This window comes from Meriones unguiculatus, chromosome 6 (genome assembly GCF_030254825.1).
Source record: "Meriones unguiculatus strain TT.TT164.6M chromosome 6, Bangor_MerUng_6.1, whole genome shotgun sequence".
Classification (NCBI taxonomy): Eukaryota; Metazoa; Chordata; class Mammalia; order Rodentia; family Muridae; genus Meriones; species Meriones unguiculatus.
Genome location: NC_083354.1, coordinates 13,354,593 through 13,369,989, shown reverse-complemented (window position 1 = coordinate 13,369,989; position 15,397 = coordinate 13,354,593). Strand labels below are relative to the sequence as shown.

The following is a 15,397-nucleotide window of genomic DNA, read 5'->3' as shown; positions in this document are numbered from 1 at the left end:
ACAAGGTACTTTTTTCCTCCTAGCCTTTTATGACAAGTTCTCATGTACCTCAGGCTGGCCAGAACTTCCTATACAGCCAAGGATGGCCTTGAACTCCTGGTCCTCCTGCACTTATCTCACAAGTTCTGGGATTAAAGACATGAGCCTGCACATCCAGAGAGAAAGAAACTCTAATGGTTTACAAGAGGCCATTATGGTACTTCCAATTCTAAAAACTGACTTTTAAAAATAAATGAATTTAGAATAACTCTGGAAAGTTCTAAGAGAACAACAGAGAAACAAGAAAACTGAAACAACAGGGAGAGATTACAATGTTCACCACGTACCTCGTGGTACCTTTTTCAGTTTTATGTTGTTTGTTCCTTCTTTCATTCACTGTTAAAGGATAGATCAACTATCTTTTGCATTTTGATTCTGCACATGAAGAAATAAATGTTGTGTCTTGTTTCCAAACTGTGCACACCACACTCAGGGAATAGTAAAAAATGCTTTGATGGAAAGAACAAGACAAGAACCATGAATTACTGAACAAGCCTGTTAAGAGACTCTCATGTTTAGTATGAGTGAGGCAGTAGTTTCACTTCCCAGAAGCACAAAAAGAAAAAAAATAAGATTAAGAAAAAAAAAATTTCTAGGTCAGAAAATACTTCAGTCTATAAAATCAATAACAAAAACTTACTCAAATGTACATGATCGCATAATTTCCCAAGTTTCCCAGCTTTTGTCTAAAGGCTGTGAGAGTCTGAAACTTGGAGTAAGGCCAGTTTGGGGATATTTTTTCCCTCAAGATCTTTTCCCAAAGGAAATATCAAGAGAAACAAACTCCAAAGCTCCACATCTCTAAAAATTAACTGAAAAACAAGCAACCGCAAAACACACAACATCCTTATCTCCAGCCCTCTGCTCCTTCCTCGGCAAGGTTCCAGGACCTAGCGCAATCTTGATCTCAAGAGGAAGGAGGCAGGCGCGCAGGCATCTTTCCCAGGCTGCAGTCTCCCTGCTCCTGTGCAGCTCAGTCACTGAAGTGGTCCTTTTACCAGCAGCTCCTGCACTTAGGCATGCTCTTGCTCACTGGGTGATTTTGATGGAAAGTCCTGCTCTTTGAACTATTGCTAGGCGGCCTGTGTGCTGATCATGCTGCTTTCCTCAAGGGTCTCCCAGACAGCCCAAGTTCACTGTTGCCTTGCTGCCTCACTTGTTTCCCAGGTGGTGGTGTATGCATCTCTGCAACAAGCCCCCACCCATCCCCAGATTTCTCCATCCTATCCAAACCCCTCCCAATTTCAGTCCAGCTCAAACCTGTTCTTGCTGAAGCCTCTTCTGTTTGCTCCAGCCACCCGGTCTCTTCCCTCCTCAAAGGTCATTTAACCCATCACATGTCATTGCCACATATCTTGGACCTCAGCTGGTGTGCATACCTGCCTGTAAAGGTATTTACGACACAGCTCAAACACACAACATACTTATGATTTTTTTAGGGGACACCAATGGTTTTACTCTAATTAACTTCAAAAGTATGGCTGCACAGGAAGGTTTGCTATCATAAATTAATTTTCAGATTGGAAAAGGAAAGTTCTTTCTTTTCTTATGTGTGTGTACATGTGTGTACACAGCACACTTGTGGAGACCAGAGGACAGCTTTCAGCCATCAGCTCTCTCCTACCATGCTAGTGTCAGGGATTGAACTCAGATGGCCAGCACTGGTGGCAAGTGTCTTTACCCTCTGGGCCATCTTGCCAGGCACAGATGCACTCACTGTAAGTGTTACAAAGGCACAAGACTAGAATCTGTATAATATACCTTGATGCCTTATAGTTTTAAAAAAGGAATTTAGTGACTAATTAATGACTAAGCTGTAGCAAGTATGGTCTAGTAAGATGTATTCACAGGTCTGTACTGGAAGTTTCAAGGTTAAAAAAAAATGATAAAACCTCTAGCACAAAGTAGAAATTTCTTGTGATAGTAAAATAGAAAAGCTCATTTTAAGTGAATAAAAAAACTTAGTATAAACTGGGCCTGATGGCAGATGCCTTTAATCCCAGCACTTGGAGGGCAGACGCAGTTGGATCTCAGAGTGAGATCTCAGTTGGATCTCAGCCTGGTCTACTGAACAAGCCTCAGGACAGCCAGGGTTGGTGAGGGCTAAGTAAGGGCCCAAGATAGAAGTTCAAGATAGATCTATAAGTGACTATCACAACTGTAATTATTCTTTTTAAGTGGTAGAGTGAAACTAGCTGTATTTTAATTATATCATAGGGAAACACTTCAAAATTTGTAGCATATGCATGATGTGTATCTTTGAATATAGGTACCTCTGTGGCACAACACACACACAGACATCAGAAGACAACATTGGGAGGTGATTAGCAGGTTTACACATAAGCACTTTTACCTGCCAGGCCATCTCATCAGCCCAAAGATTCATTTCTTTATGTGAGCCTCTCAGACTGATAAGGGAACATGTGCCATACTCCAAAGCAATGAAGAAAAAACAGAATACATTTCATTTGCATATACTTCATATGCAAGCATCTTTAACAATGACATGAGTATGATAGTATATAAGATATAATACATAGTAACACATTATTTAGTAAGCCTACCCATGTTATTGGTTCAGAGAGAAGAAAGAGCCTGCCCAAGAGCACACACCTCTCCATTTTCCCATAAGCTCACTCTACTTCTACAAAACATTCAATTTCTATCCTAGTCACTAATAGTCCCTAATTTCAAAAATTTCTATCAATGTCATTAACAAAAGCTAATTAAGTCAAAGTCGCTGAGAACAAGCCATAGCTGGGTATAAAAGAGAAGGAAAAACAAAGTAAAACAGAAAGTACAAAACAATTTAATATATTTACAAAAACCTTTAAATCCCAGAAAGTAATTGCATTCTACAGTAAAAATATTACATAAAAGAACATTAAAATACTATACCAAAGGGCTAGAGAGATGGTCAGTGGTGAAGAGATGATTCAGGTCACTTGCTACTTTCGTAGATGACCTGGGCTTGATCCTCAGCACCCATGTTGGACAGCTCCCAACCCCCTACCAGCTTCAGGGAATCCACCACCTCTGGCCCCCAAGGGCACTGAACTCACATGCACAAACACACACAACAACATAAAAACAAGCGAACGCTGTTCCTCTATTCTTCCAACCCAAGCAGGACAGATCGAATCCAATTTGGATAGCTGAAAGACAAAATCTACTTTGAAAGATCATAAAACAAGCAAGAGCCACATTTAAACTGAGTCAAGGGACTGGAGAGATGCTTCATTCAGTAGCTAAGAGTGTTTGCTGCTCTTGCAGAGAACTTGGGTTTGGTTCCTAGAACCCACAAAGCACCTTACAACCATCTGCAATTTCATCTTCAGGGAATCCACTGCCCTGTTCTGGCCTCTACACGCACCAGGCAGGCAGGCGCGCGCACGCACGCACACGCACACACACACACACACACACACACACACACACGCACACACGCACACACGCGCACACGCACACACGGTGCACATGCGCTCGTGTATGCAAACACTTGTACAAGTAAGAGCCACATTTAAGCTGAACCAAAGAACTGGAGAGATTCAGAAAAAGCCATGAAAAAGCAGAAAATCCTGGTCTGTAGGGAAGAGAATGGAGAAGGGATGTGCAAGGAAGTGAGGCCAGACATTAGTTTAGATTCAAGATTCAAGACAATTCAAAAAACCTTAATAGTCAAGGTAATTTACGCTATAGTTTCCACTATTTTTCTTTAATAAGTAATACCCTAGAGTGGAAAGGAGTCAAAAAAAGAGAAAAGAGAGCCAAAGAGAACCCACCAGGCCACTGACTCAGGAGACTGTTGTGGGGGTGAGTATCTTTCTAAGAGGCCTCTCTGAGTCCCAGCTGCAGTTCATTTCTGGGAGCTCAGTGGCTTTATAATAACAATCCACTACAATTCCAAGCCCAACACCACAGCAAGCAAGCCTAAGTGGGTTTGTGTTCTCTGAGACCCAGGAGATGAATACCATCTATTTGGGAAAATGAAACAACATAAAGCTACTTTTAAAAAATCAAGGCAATACATAATTAGCAGCCCAGAACCATGGGCCTGACAATTAGTGCTGTAGAGGTTCCAGGATAACTGTGGGTGGTCAGAAAGATGCCAATTCAGCTAGAGGAGGGGAGAAAAGCATAGAGTAAGCAGAAGATCAAAGCCTAGGCTAACAGGCAGCAGGGACTGGAGCCAGGGGAAGGAAAGGAAGAAAATAAGAAGAAGAAAAAAGACTGATTAAAAAAAAAAAATCAGAACATGGGACATGCAAGGTGGTTCAGGGGGTAAAGACATTGGCCGTCTGAAGACATGAGTTGATTCCTGGAAGGAGGAAACAGACTCACACAAACAAATACATGTAAAAGAGAATTTTAAGGCCATTCAGGCCCACATACTGGGACACTGTTTCAAAATAGGACAAAAAGGAGCTGGAGAGATGGGTCCTTAGTTAGGAGTGCATACTGCTCTTGCAGAGGACACGAGTTCAGTTCCCAGGCCTCATGGTCAGCCACCCACAGTTACCTGTAACTATAGTGCCAAGTGACCTGACATCTCTTAGGGACTCTGAGAGGGCCCTGCAATTAGCTGCGCGCACAACTGGGCACATGTACACACGCTTGTGTAAACATATACTTAAATAACTGAACACCAACAATACATATAAGACCAATCTCCATGCTTTCCTACTTCCCAGCCTTAGATCACACTGTTTTACTATAACCTAAACGGTCCTTTCCCCCCACTGTGTTCAAATATTTTTACATTCTTTAGAGACTAGTATAAACAACACTTTTGGAAGACGGGTCCCTGGTGTCCTACTCAGAAGACAGGGCCAGACCTCAGGTTTAGTCTTGGGGGAGGGGGAGTGAGTATGGTTTTCTTCTGCAGCAAGGGTGACGCAAAGGCTGAATGCAGTAACAAGAACAGACTGCATCCAGGACTAAAAGTATTTTACTTACAAATCTATGCACATATTAAATAATATGCACTTGCCAAACATTTACTGCTGGTAAAAAAAAACAACAACAAAAACCTAAAAATTTCAGGAGGAGTTTAAAAACCAGGAATTCACCAGGAAGTGTCTGCTGGAGGTTAAACCAGGCCGATATGTCTCAGCTATCTCCCCCGCATGTTTTGTGGTTTATGGCAATAACTGTATACTTTAGAGCAAACGGCAGGGGAAAATGAGGGGTGGGGGTCAGGTGTTAACTCTGAAACATTCATGCAGTAAGAGCCAAGAAGAAAAGAAGAAAAATCCATTCTCAAGTGCTATGAAATCTGGCCATCTGTGCCCAAGGTAAGGGCTGGCTGAATGGTACACACATTTAATGTGAGCCTGACTTGGTACGTTCATATTGAAGGGCAATCTCCCTTTTGCTGCTATGCACACCAGGGGAATATTCCTTAACAACTCCTCCTTAGTTATAACAAAACACCCAGAAAACCAAAATATTCTGCTTTATAATTTTACATACAGGAATCCAGAGTGTGTAATCATTAGTAATAGGATCCTGTTCAAAAAGGGACTTCTTATTCAGTAAGTTAAAGACTAAAAGTATTTTATTTACAAATCTATGCACATATTAAATAATACGCACTTGCCAAACATTTACTACTGGTAAAAAAAAAAACAACAACCAAAACCCTAAAAGTTTCAGGAAGAGTTTAAAAATCAGGAACACACACACACACACACACACACACACACTTTAAAACAGTGTTTTGAAAAAGAATGTCTTTTTGTAGTCCCCACCCGCCCCAAATGTGTGGTCTTCCTGCCTCAGACTCCCTGGTGGCTGGGTCAGAGGCATGCTCCACTACTCCAGCATACCCTAAGTACATTTAACACACAGTCAGAGGTGACGGGCCATGCCTGTATCCAGGAGGAGTCAGGAATAGGAGGATGCTGTAGATTTAAGGCCCTATGCTGTGTAGTGAGCTGCAGGCCAGCCAGAGAGACATAAAACACCCTATCTAAAAATGTAAAAAGTTGCCTTGCTACTGTATTCTTAGTACTCTTGTCTACTCTGTCCTCATTTCTCCCAGTTTGTCTTTTGTCCATTTTTCTCACACACACTTCAGCAGCTGTGTTCTCTTGAACGTATTTACAATGATGCTACAAGTTGGCTATATGCGGAACTGTCTATCTGCAAAGGGTGATCCCTGTCTATCAGTAAGCTTGGTTTGTAAGTTTGTCTTTGTGTGTTTGTGTTCCTTCCCTAGAAAGCAGGTGTAGGTATCTGAGTATAAATAATACCCTAGAGAGTGTATTTTTTTACAGGTCAAAAAGGTCACGCCTACCTTAACAGTATTGTAGCAATTCTCCCTTAGGAGCACAAGGGTTGAGCTGAGGATTCAGCACAGTTGTTGAGTGCCTGTTCAGCACACACAAAACACTGAGTTGGATCCCTATCATGACAGAGAACCAAGGCTGTAGTACACGCTATAACCCTAGCACTTGCAAGGGGAATGCAAGAGAATCAAAAGTTCAAGGTCACCTTCAGCTACACAGGCTACAAAGAAACCTTGTTTAAAAAAAAAAGAAAGAAAGAAAGAAAAAAATCAAGATGGCTTAGTGAGGTCAGGGCACTTGCTACCAAGCCTGATGACCTAAGTTGGATTCCTGGGACCCAAAAGGTGGAGGAACATAACGGATTCCCAGGGGCTCTCCTCTGACCTCCACACAGGTACCATGATGGCGCATGACCACCCGCAATGCACATCATAGACATATACAAAATAAATAAATATAGTTTAAAAATAAAAAAGGAAACAAGGCTGTCTGCCAGACATGGTGGCTAACCCTGTAACAGCAGCACTTCAAAAGCTGATACTCCTGCCACAACTAAATAGGAGCCTAGGCTGCGCAGTAAGTTCCAGACTAAGCCTGAACTGCACAGAGACCTATACTAACAACACAAGGACAAGTGCAAGACATCAGTCACAGAGAATCAGTTGTCATATGATTCCATTCATAAGTGTCCAGAGACTTAGTGACTGCTAGTGGGTACAGGGTTTCTTTGTGGCATGAGAAAAATTCTTAAATGGATTGCAGTACATGTTGCTCAACTCTTTAGAATATTAATATTCATTGATTTTTACAAATACACTCTGTTCTTCTGTTGCATTTACTTTGAGACATAGTTGCATTTAGCCCAGGCTGGCGTTGAATTCCACTTACCAAGTGCTGGACTATAATGCTGGGATTATTGCTTCTTTTCTTTGCTCCCTTGGGATTACAGTTAAGTGGGTAAACTGTATGGTATACAAATAATATTTCAATAAGTTTCTTTGTTTGTACAGGATCTCTACGTACAGTCCAAGCTGGCCTTGAACTCAAGATCCTCTTGCCTGAGTATCCCAAGTACTAGATAACAAGTGTGCACCACTGTGCCTGCTTCAATAAAGTTACTGTATAATAATAAGAGAAATGTGAAGATGTAAATGAACAGAAATTGCACTTAGCCAGGAAATGATGGCTCATGACAATAATCCCAGCATTTGGGCAGCAGAAGCAGGAGGATGGCTGTTGTTAAAGACCAGCCTGGGCTATGCAATGAATTCCAAGCCATCCTGGGCCAAAAAACTTGGGCCCAGGGAGCCCTGCAGAGACTGATACGCCAACCAAGGACCTTGTAAGGAGAGGACCTAGACCCCCTGTTCAGAGGAGGCCCATAGACTGCTCAGTTTCCAAGTGGGTTCCCTAGAAAGGGATACAGGGGCTATCTCTGACATGAACTCAGTGGCTGACTCTTTGATCACCTGCCCCTGGGGTGCGCAGCCATGCCAGGTCACAGAGGAAGATGTTGCAGCCAGCCTTGATGAGACCTGATAAACTCGGGTCAGATAGAAGGGGAGGAGGTCCTCTCCTATTAGGGTACTAGGGATAGGGCACAGGGGAAAAAGAGGGAAGATGAGTGGGACTGGGAGGAGACGAGAGAGGAGGCTGCAGTGGGGGTACCAAGTGAAGAAACTGTAATAAATAAATAAATAAATAAATATTTAGCAAATAGAATTTGACTATACAGTTTTAATATCTAACAGGCTAATGGACCATCACAAATTAATGTTTTCCTTTTAATATAATTTTACACTTATAATTTTTTCCTTATTAATTAATTTATTCATTCACTTTACACCTCGATCACAACCCCTTCCCTACTCTCCTCTCCTCCTGGGTCCTACTCTCCTTCCCTCTTCCCCTTTTCCCACTTTCCTTCTCCTCAGGAAAGTGTAGCTCCCCACCACAACATGTCAAGTCACATCAGGAATAGCATCCTCTTCCACTGAGGCTAGACAAGGCAGCCCAGCTAGGGAGACGTGATCCAAAAGCAGGCAGGAGTCCATGTTCCAATTGCTAGGGGACCCTCATGAAGACCAAGCTGACCATCAACTACCTATGTGTAGAGGGCCTATGTCCAGTCCATGATTGCTCTTTGGTTGATGGTTCTGTGAGGCCCTGCTGGCCCAGGTTAGTTGACTCTTTTGGTCTTGTCCCCTGCAGGTCCTTCTATCCTTCCCCCAACTCTTTCACAGGACTCCCCAAGCTCTGCCTAGTTGCCCCTATGATTTTACACGATCTGATATAAAATTGAGGAGAGTAAATATAAATCAAATGTCAACAGGTAGGTCAATGACCAGCAGTGACACACTGCTTTAGCTGTAATTATAGCCCACACAATAATGCCCTCCTGGACTCTTCTAATCAGGAAAACTGAGCTGGGTGTGGTGGTTCACGTTTCTAACTCCAGCACCCGTGAGGCTGAACGGAGAAAAGGCTGCTGTGAGTGTGCAAATAACCTACACATAGTGAGTTCCAGCTCAGACTGGGCTCCAAAGTAAAAACCATCACAAACAAAACAAAACAAAAATTCCTGAGTGGTGGCACACGCCGATGATCCCAGCACTCTGGAAGTTAAAGGCAGGAAGTTCCTGAGTCCAAACCTAAATAATAACAGCGGAGTACAGACTGACACAAAACACTATCGCTTTCTCATCTTCCTCTATCTCTTTCCCTTTCATCTCTTCCCCTCTCTCTGTTGACCTCCATCCCAGGTATATACTTATACCTGCAGACACAACCCTCCTGATAACAGTCTTAGTTCTAGCAGACTTCCCTGTATTCACCTTAAGAGTCTTAAGCTCCAAATAAATGTACCAGATCACACTGTACCCTACGTGGCTATGCCATGCACTCCAACCGGACAGAAAGGGACAGCCTGCAAGAACAGATGACTAATGGACAGGAACACACTCATTTTATTTGTTCCCTACCTGACACACAGCTACCACGTGTTTTGTTTTGTTTAAGATTTATTTATTACGTATACATTCTTTTGCCTTCATATATCCCCGCACACCAGAAGAGGGCACCAGATCTCATTATAGATGGCTGTGAGCCACCAAGTGATTGACAGGGAATTGAACTCAGAACATCTGGAAGAGCAGTCAGTGCTCTTAACCTCTGGGCCATCTCTCCAGCCCATACCATGTGTTTTTATTCCCTACAAATAGCACCTATAAGAGTTCTGAACCAGTACACAGGCAGAGTTCCAAAGAAAGTAAGGAATCATTCTAAACAGGAATCATATCTTACACACATCAGGAACCCAAGACAGTGTCTAGGACAGAATTAGCCAATTATTGAAAATGTGAACACAAACAACTGAGGAGGGACGGAAAGAGAAAGAAAGCTGAGAGTATACAGGGAGAAAAAGGTAAGACGCCAGTATGGTGGCACCCATCTATAATTCCACCACTCAGGATGTGGAGACAGGAAGATCAGGAGTTCAAGGTTAGCTTTGGCTATATTGCGAACTGGAGGAAATTACTTAAGTAGTGGATATAAATCTGATATCACGACTATCAGCACCTGTTTTAAAAGAACCATTATAAGCACCTTAAAGTATCTTTAAAATTATCTTCTCATCTTGTTTTTCAAAGTGCGATTTCTACCAACTTTGAGATATGCAAGTTCTAGGCCCCGATTCAAAATGAACAGGCGTGGCGATTTATGCATGCTAAGTGTGAAGAGTACTGCCCTTACATGATGTAGGCCCTTAGATTCTTTCTGTTGTACCGAACCTGTTGTTTACATGAGCCAGTTGTTGGGAGTTGAAAATAATCTTTTAGCTTTTATGGTGCTGGGATCAAACCTAGGTTCTTACACATATAGGTAAGCATTTAATTATTCAGCTACATCCCCAGCCTGAAAAAAAAAAAAATGTGATCATGCTGAAAACCAAGAATTGTGATGGGCTCTGACCTATAAGTACTTACCATCAGGTGAAATGTGGTCTAATGGTCTGCCACAGAGAAGAAAGAAAATTCAGATATAGGGCAGGAATATCCTCAAGGACACACTTTCGTCTGTTCTTGTCTAGCACAGAGGTTGGAATGATATTCATGTCACCAACGTTTTCCAAATGGATTGATTTTTTAATAATCATAGGAGGAGGAGCTAGGGACACGGTTCGGTGGATGTGATCCATGAAGACATGACATCAACTTCCAGGCTTCCACATGCATGTTCACACATGTATGAACACACACAAACAAGCATAGACCCAAATTCACACACACACACACACACACACACACACACATACACACAGACACACACCACAGAAGGCTAGGATAATCACAGGGTTACCTGGCCACCATCAATCTCATTCTAAACTAGAAATGCTGGGAGATGCAAGGCAAGGAAGTTCTAAGATCGGCATAGTGGAATGCACACTGCAGAACCAGAGATGGTATTCAAACTCTAACTGTGGACTCTTTTTTTAAATTATTTTTATGTGTGTGTGTCAGCTTGTCTGTCTGTGCACCATATGTACCATATGGTGAGACCAGAAGAGGGTATCAGATACCCTGGAACTGGAGTTACAGGTAGTTGCAGTTTTAGATGGTTGTGATGTGGGGTGCTGGGGAGTACACCCAGTTCTTTGAAAGATCAATACCATCTCACCACCTGCGCCGCCTCTCTGGACCCTAACCATGAGCTCTTAAAGACATTATAGAGGTAGCCAGACTTGATGTTCCATTATTGGGAGGCTAAGGGAGGCTTAAAGAGGGGGCTCTAAAAGTCTAGCCTGGGCTATACAGTGAGACTGGCTCAAAATACCAAAAAGGGATGTATGTGTGTGTAGAGTGTGTGGTAGGACTACGGGAAAAAAAAAACCAACAACTAATAAAAAGGAGTCTGGGCAAAGCTATTCTTCTGAAATACTGACAGGTCAATCGATTAATCAATTTAATATGCCAAAAAACTATTCTGAAAATTTCTCAGAAAAAGAAACATGAGCTGCACACAAATGTCAGAAACCAAAGAAGACCGCACATAGCTTGCAAATTTCCACAGGCTCACTTCCTGTTTAAATATGACCTCCTGGGATGAGTTTTACTGCAGCGTTCATTACCAAATAGATGACTGTGGGTTTTAAGAGAAGCAGAGGGCACGGTGGAAATGTGATTCTTAGCTGAACATGGAAAAAGACAAGAGAGAAGGGGAGGGCGGCGGGGGTGGGGTGGGGTGGGGAGGCTAGAAAGGGACCCGGGAAACGGATTGGAAGGGGGGAAGGAAATTCTTAATTCAACACGGACGAGAAAGAGGGGAAAGAGACGAGGGGGGGAAAGGAAAGTAAAAACTGGGGCCGCTTCCCATTTCAGTTTATCAGAATGCAGGAGGAAACGCATCAACTTCTGCAAGCCACAATCTTCTGCAAACCCAGTCACGTCCTCAAAACAAACCCGCGGCAGCTTCACAGCCGGCCCCAGCTGTGCAGCACCGGAGCCAGACATTTATTCTAAGGCAGGGCAGGGCAGATAGATCAAAATGGCCAATGCAAGACACCAGATTTCAATCACGAAAAGGGTGTGTCCCAAGTTTTGTGGTTTTCCTCCCCAGCAACATCAGGGGCAGCGAGAGGACGGCTGGGGTAGAGAGGCGGCGGGGCAAGGCGCTTCCTAGCCCACGCGGGTTCGGGAGCATCAGCCTAGCCCAAACCCCAGGCGGCCGGTCCCGAACCCGAGACGGTCGGCCGAACCCCAGCGGGCCGGCTGCAAGTGACTCCCCGACAGCCGGGAGGCTGCGCGCCTGGCCGCGGGCGACGCCGGGCACACCTCGCCGTCCCGGAACGGCGCGGCACCCTCCGCTCCCTAACGAGGCCGGCGGGGAAGGCGCGGGAAGCTCTGCCGCTCCCTCCTCCGTCGCCCAGGCCGGAGCGACCCGCTGCCGCGCCCGCGGACCGACTTCCTGGAAAGCGCGCCGCTGAACTCACCTGTCCGGCCGCCGACCTCCGCACGGTCCGCAGGGTCTGAGTCGCTCTTCTCTGCGCCCACACTCCGCAGTGCCTCTAGTTGAGGGAGTTGCCGAGTCCTCCCGCCAGCTGGTCCCCAGACCCTACCGCGCTGTCTTGTGCTGCTGGTTTCCCCCTCCCTCTTCCCCTCTCGTGCGCGTGCGTACTCTTGGGACAGGCCGCATGCTGGGAGTTGTAGTTCGAGGGAGAAGGGCGCGGCTCCGTATGGACCCAGCTCTTTACAATGGGAAGGGTGTTAAAACAGGCTACAGATACCAGGACTAGGCTGAGAAAAATGCTTTCCGCTCCTGCCCGCGACCCTCTGGAAGGTAGAAAGCCTTTCTAGAGGCTTTCTCTTTTTTTGTAATAGATTTACTTCTTGTGTGGTGGGCCTTTTATAAAAAGACACATAATACAGAGCTCGTCTTATACCCTTGCTTACTAAAGTGATGAGGGCATCTTATCAGCCTTTTAAACTTGTCATGGAAGACAGATAAAAGCTAAGGGACTGGGGTTGTAGCTTAGTTGGTAGAGTACTAATTCAAGCCCACGCAAAGCCCTAGATTTAATCCTAAACAATGCATAAACTGGGTGTGGTGTTGCATGCCTATAACCCCGGATCCTAGCACTTGAAACAGACGGAGGAGAATCGGAAGTTTAGGGTAATCTTCAGCTAGCTACGTCCTGAGTACAAAGCTAGTGCGAGGTACGTGAGAAAAAGTCATAAATCACCCCAGGGTGTGGTGAGCCTAACACAAAAAGAGGCGTAAAGGTGAAAAGCAGGGATAGATAAAGCACACAGTCGGGAAAGGAACAGAGAAAGGCCACCCGAGCTTTAGGTTTAAGCAGAGGAAGAACTGGGGCAGGGAGCAAGAAGCATGTATAATTGAGCAATTCTGGCCTCCATGTCCTGGCTGGTCATTGTTTCAGGCTGCTTCCGCAAGGTGGTCCAACGAGTGTCTTCTGCCTGAGAGGACAATATCGTTCTCAGAGGATGACTGCTTGTGGTCGGGGGTGCAGCCTTCCCATCCTGGATGAGATGCCCTCATCTGGGAGGTGGTCTGACCTGGGATGCTCTCCATGGTATCGTAGGCGCCTTTGGGGAGTGACTGTAAAAGCTGACCATAAGATGTCTCAGTTTTATCTCCATGCCTGTGTCCCTGAAGGCGGATGAGATAGGTCAGGTCTCACAGGTTTCTAGTTAGGCATTCCTTGAATGATGCGCATGCCTGCATACAGAGGTAACTAGGCAACCCAAAACAGGAAGGCAGACACAGAAAGAAAGCAGAGATGCTTATCCTGCTTTTAATTATCTTATGGGCCCAAGTGAGTCGGTGCTTTTTAACAAATACAGTTTTTAGCTGCCAGTTAGATTGCGATTGCCCCCCCCCCCCTTCTCTGGTCAGGTTCTGCTCCATCCCATCCTCCCGTTCCAACTTCATGTTCTACATCTGGCGGAGAGATTGGGCTAATGTGAGAGAGAGTAAACAACTAGTAAACAACAGAAGCAACTAGTCAAAGGAGGGAAATAAGTAGCTAGGGTCAGAGAGGGGAAGATGAAGACAGCGGGAACACCTCAGAGGACTGTTTGTTGGTAACCTGTGTAATGGCTGTCTCTTATGCAGGGCTCTGAGGAGAGCATTCCCAAGGAGTGCAGCAGTATGGGCAGGAATAATGTTCTATGTTGCTAAACATCTTTTTAAAATGAAAAAGAAAAAAAAAAAAAAAAGATGCAGCCGGGAAGAGGACTGGAGTGCATACTTGAGGCACATTCCAGCTACACCCAGAATAGGGAGTCACCCAATGGTTAAGCTTCGCCTGGCAACTACTTCCTCTCAGGGCAGAGAGTACTCTTGTTTGAGTACCTGGAATTTTGTGTAGCTGACACCCACTCAACATCAGTAATGATCTGGGATCTCTCTCTCCCTTTCTCCTGTCCCTCCCCCTCTTTTTTTCATTTGTTTGTTCATTGGAGACAAGGTCTTGCTACTGTACAGTCTGGCTGCCCTGAAACTTGCTATTAGACCAGGCTGGCCTTAAGGAAATCTGTCGCAGCCTTCCAAGTACTAGCCTTACAGGTGCACACCACCCTACCTGGTTAAGGGAAATCTCTTGTAAGTTAAACTATTCAGGAGCTGGTTTCTGAAAGAAATTTCCTACAGTTCTCAGATTCACTTCATCTTTATTGAATATCTAATACACACCAAGCATTGTGCCAGTATTTGTAATATTTCATTGAACTTTGAAATAACCCTACAAAGAAGAAATTAATATCCTCAAGTTTTAAACAGGAAACTAAAAATGGAAATGAAGACTTGAAAAAGTTAATTTACATAAGGCCAAATGGCCAGAAGACCTAGAAATTAAGTCTATATACTCATTCAAATTCAAGCTTACTTTCTAACTGCTGGTTAGTTAGACTGACCTGTCTCCTAGATCTCATCAAATTCTTTAAAATATGATAAAATCTGTGGCCAGGTTCAAACAACATGAAAAAAACTTCACCAAGAAATTAATTCTAGAAGAGACAGTATTTTGAATGAATAAATAATTTGGATTCTTTGACAGCTCATGTACATGATATTTCAAAACAAAAACTTGATTTTGTTTTGCAGGCTCACGCCAACGGGTGTTTATATGTTCTGTGTATGTACAGGTGTCTTGTGAAGGCCAGAAGAGGATGTTGGGTCCCCTGGAACTGGAGTTTCAGGCAACTGGGAGCAGCCAGATGGGGTGCTGGGAACTGGACGCATGCTCTGGAAGAATAGCACATGCTCTTAGCTGCTGAGCCATCCCTCCAGACCATTTTGTGTATCGTTTTTTTGTTTTTGTTTTTGCTTTGAAAGGAGGTCTCATGTAGTTCAGAGTGGCCTCAAATTCATTTTGTAGCCTTTGTAGCCGAGGCTGGCCTTGAGCTTGATCCTCCTGCTTGCACTTCCCAGATCCCAGGATTGCTGTCACACACCACACATCTTCTTACTCCTTTGACAGTTCTCTATTCACACTACATAGTATCCTGGTTATTCTGGTCTCCCATGCTGGAGATTTAGCTCAGGTCACC

The 15,397-nt window shown here is 44.2% G+C and overlaps 1 protein-coding gene across 2 annotated transcripts in view; it reads right to left on the bottom strand.

Moving 5' to 3' along the window:
• Tmod3 (tropomodulin 3) overlaps nucleotides 1-12,500 on the bottom strand; it is a 65,274-nt gene extending 52,774 nt beyond the window's left edge. Inside the window, exon 1 of one of the 2 annotated variants that reach the window (XM_060384748.1) lies at nucleotides 12,319-12,500. The gene's annotated coding sequence lies outside the window, so the exon portion shown is untranslated. The remainder of the gene's footprint in view (nucleotides 1-12,318) is intronic. The other variant, XM_021631630.2, reaches the window with a different exon arrangement.
• Between the last annotated feature and the right edge of the window lie 2,897 nt (nucleotides 12,501-15,397).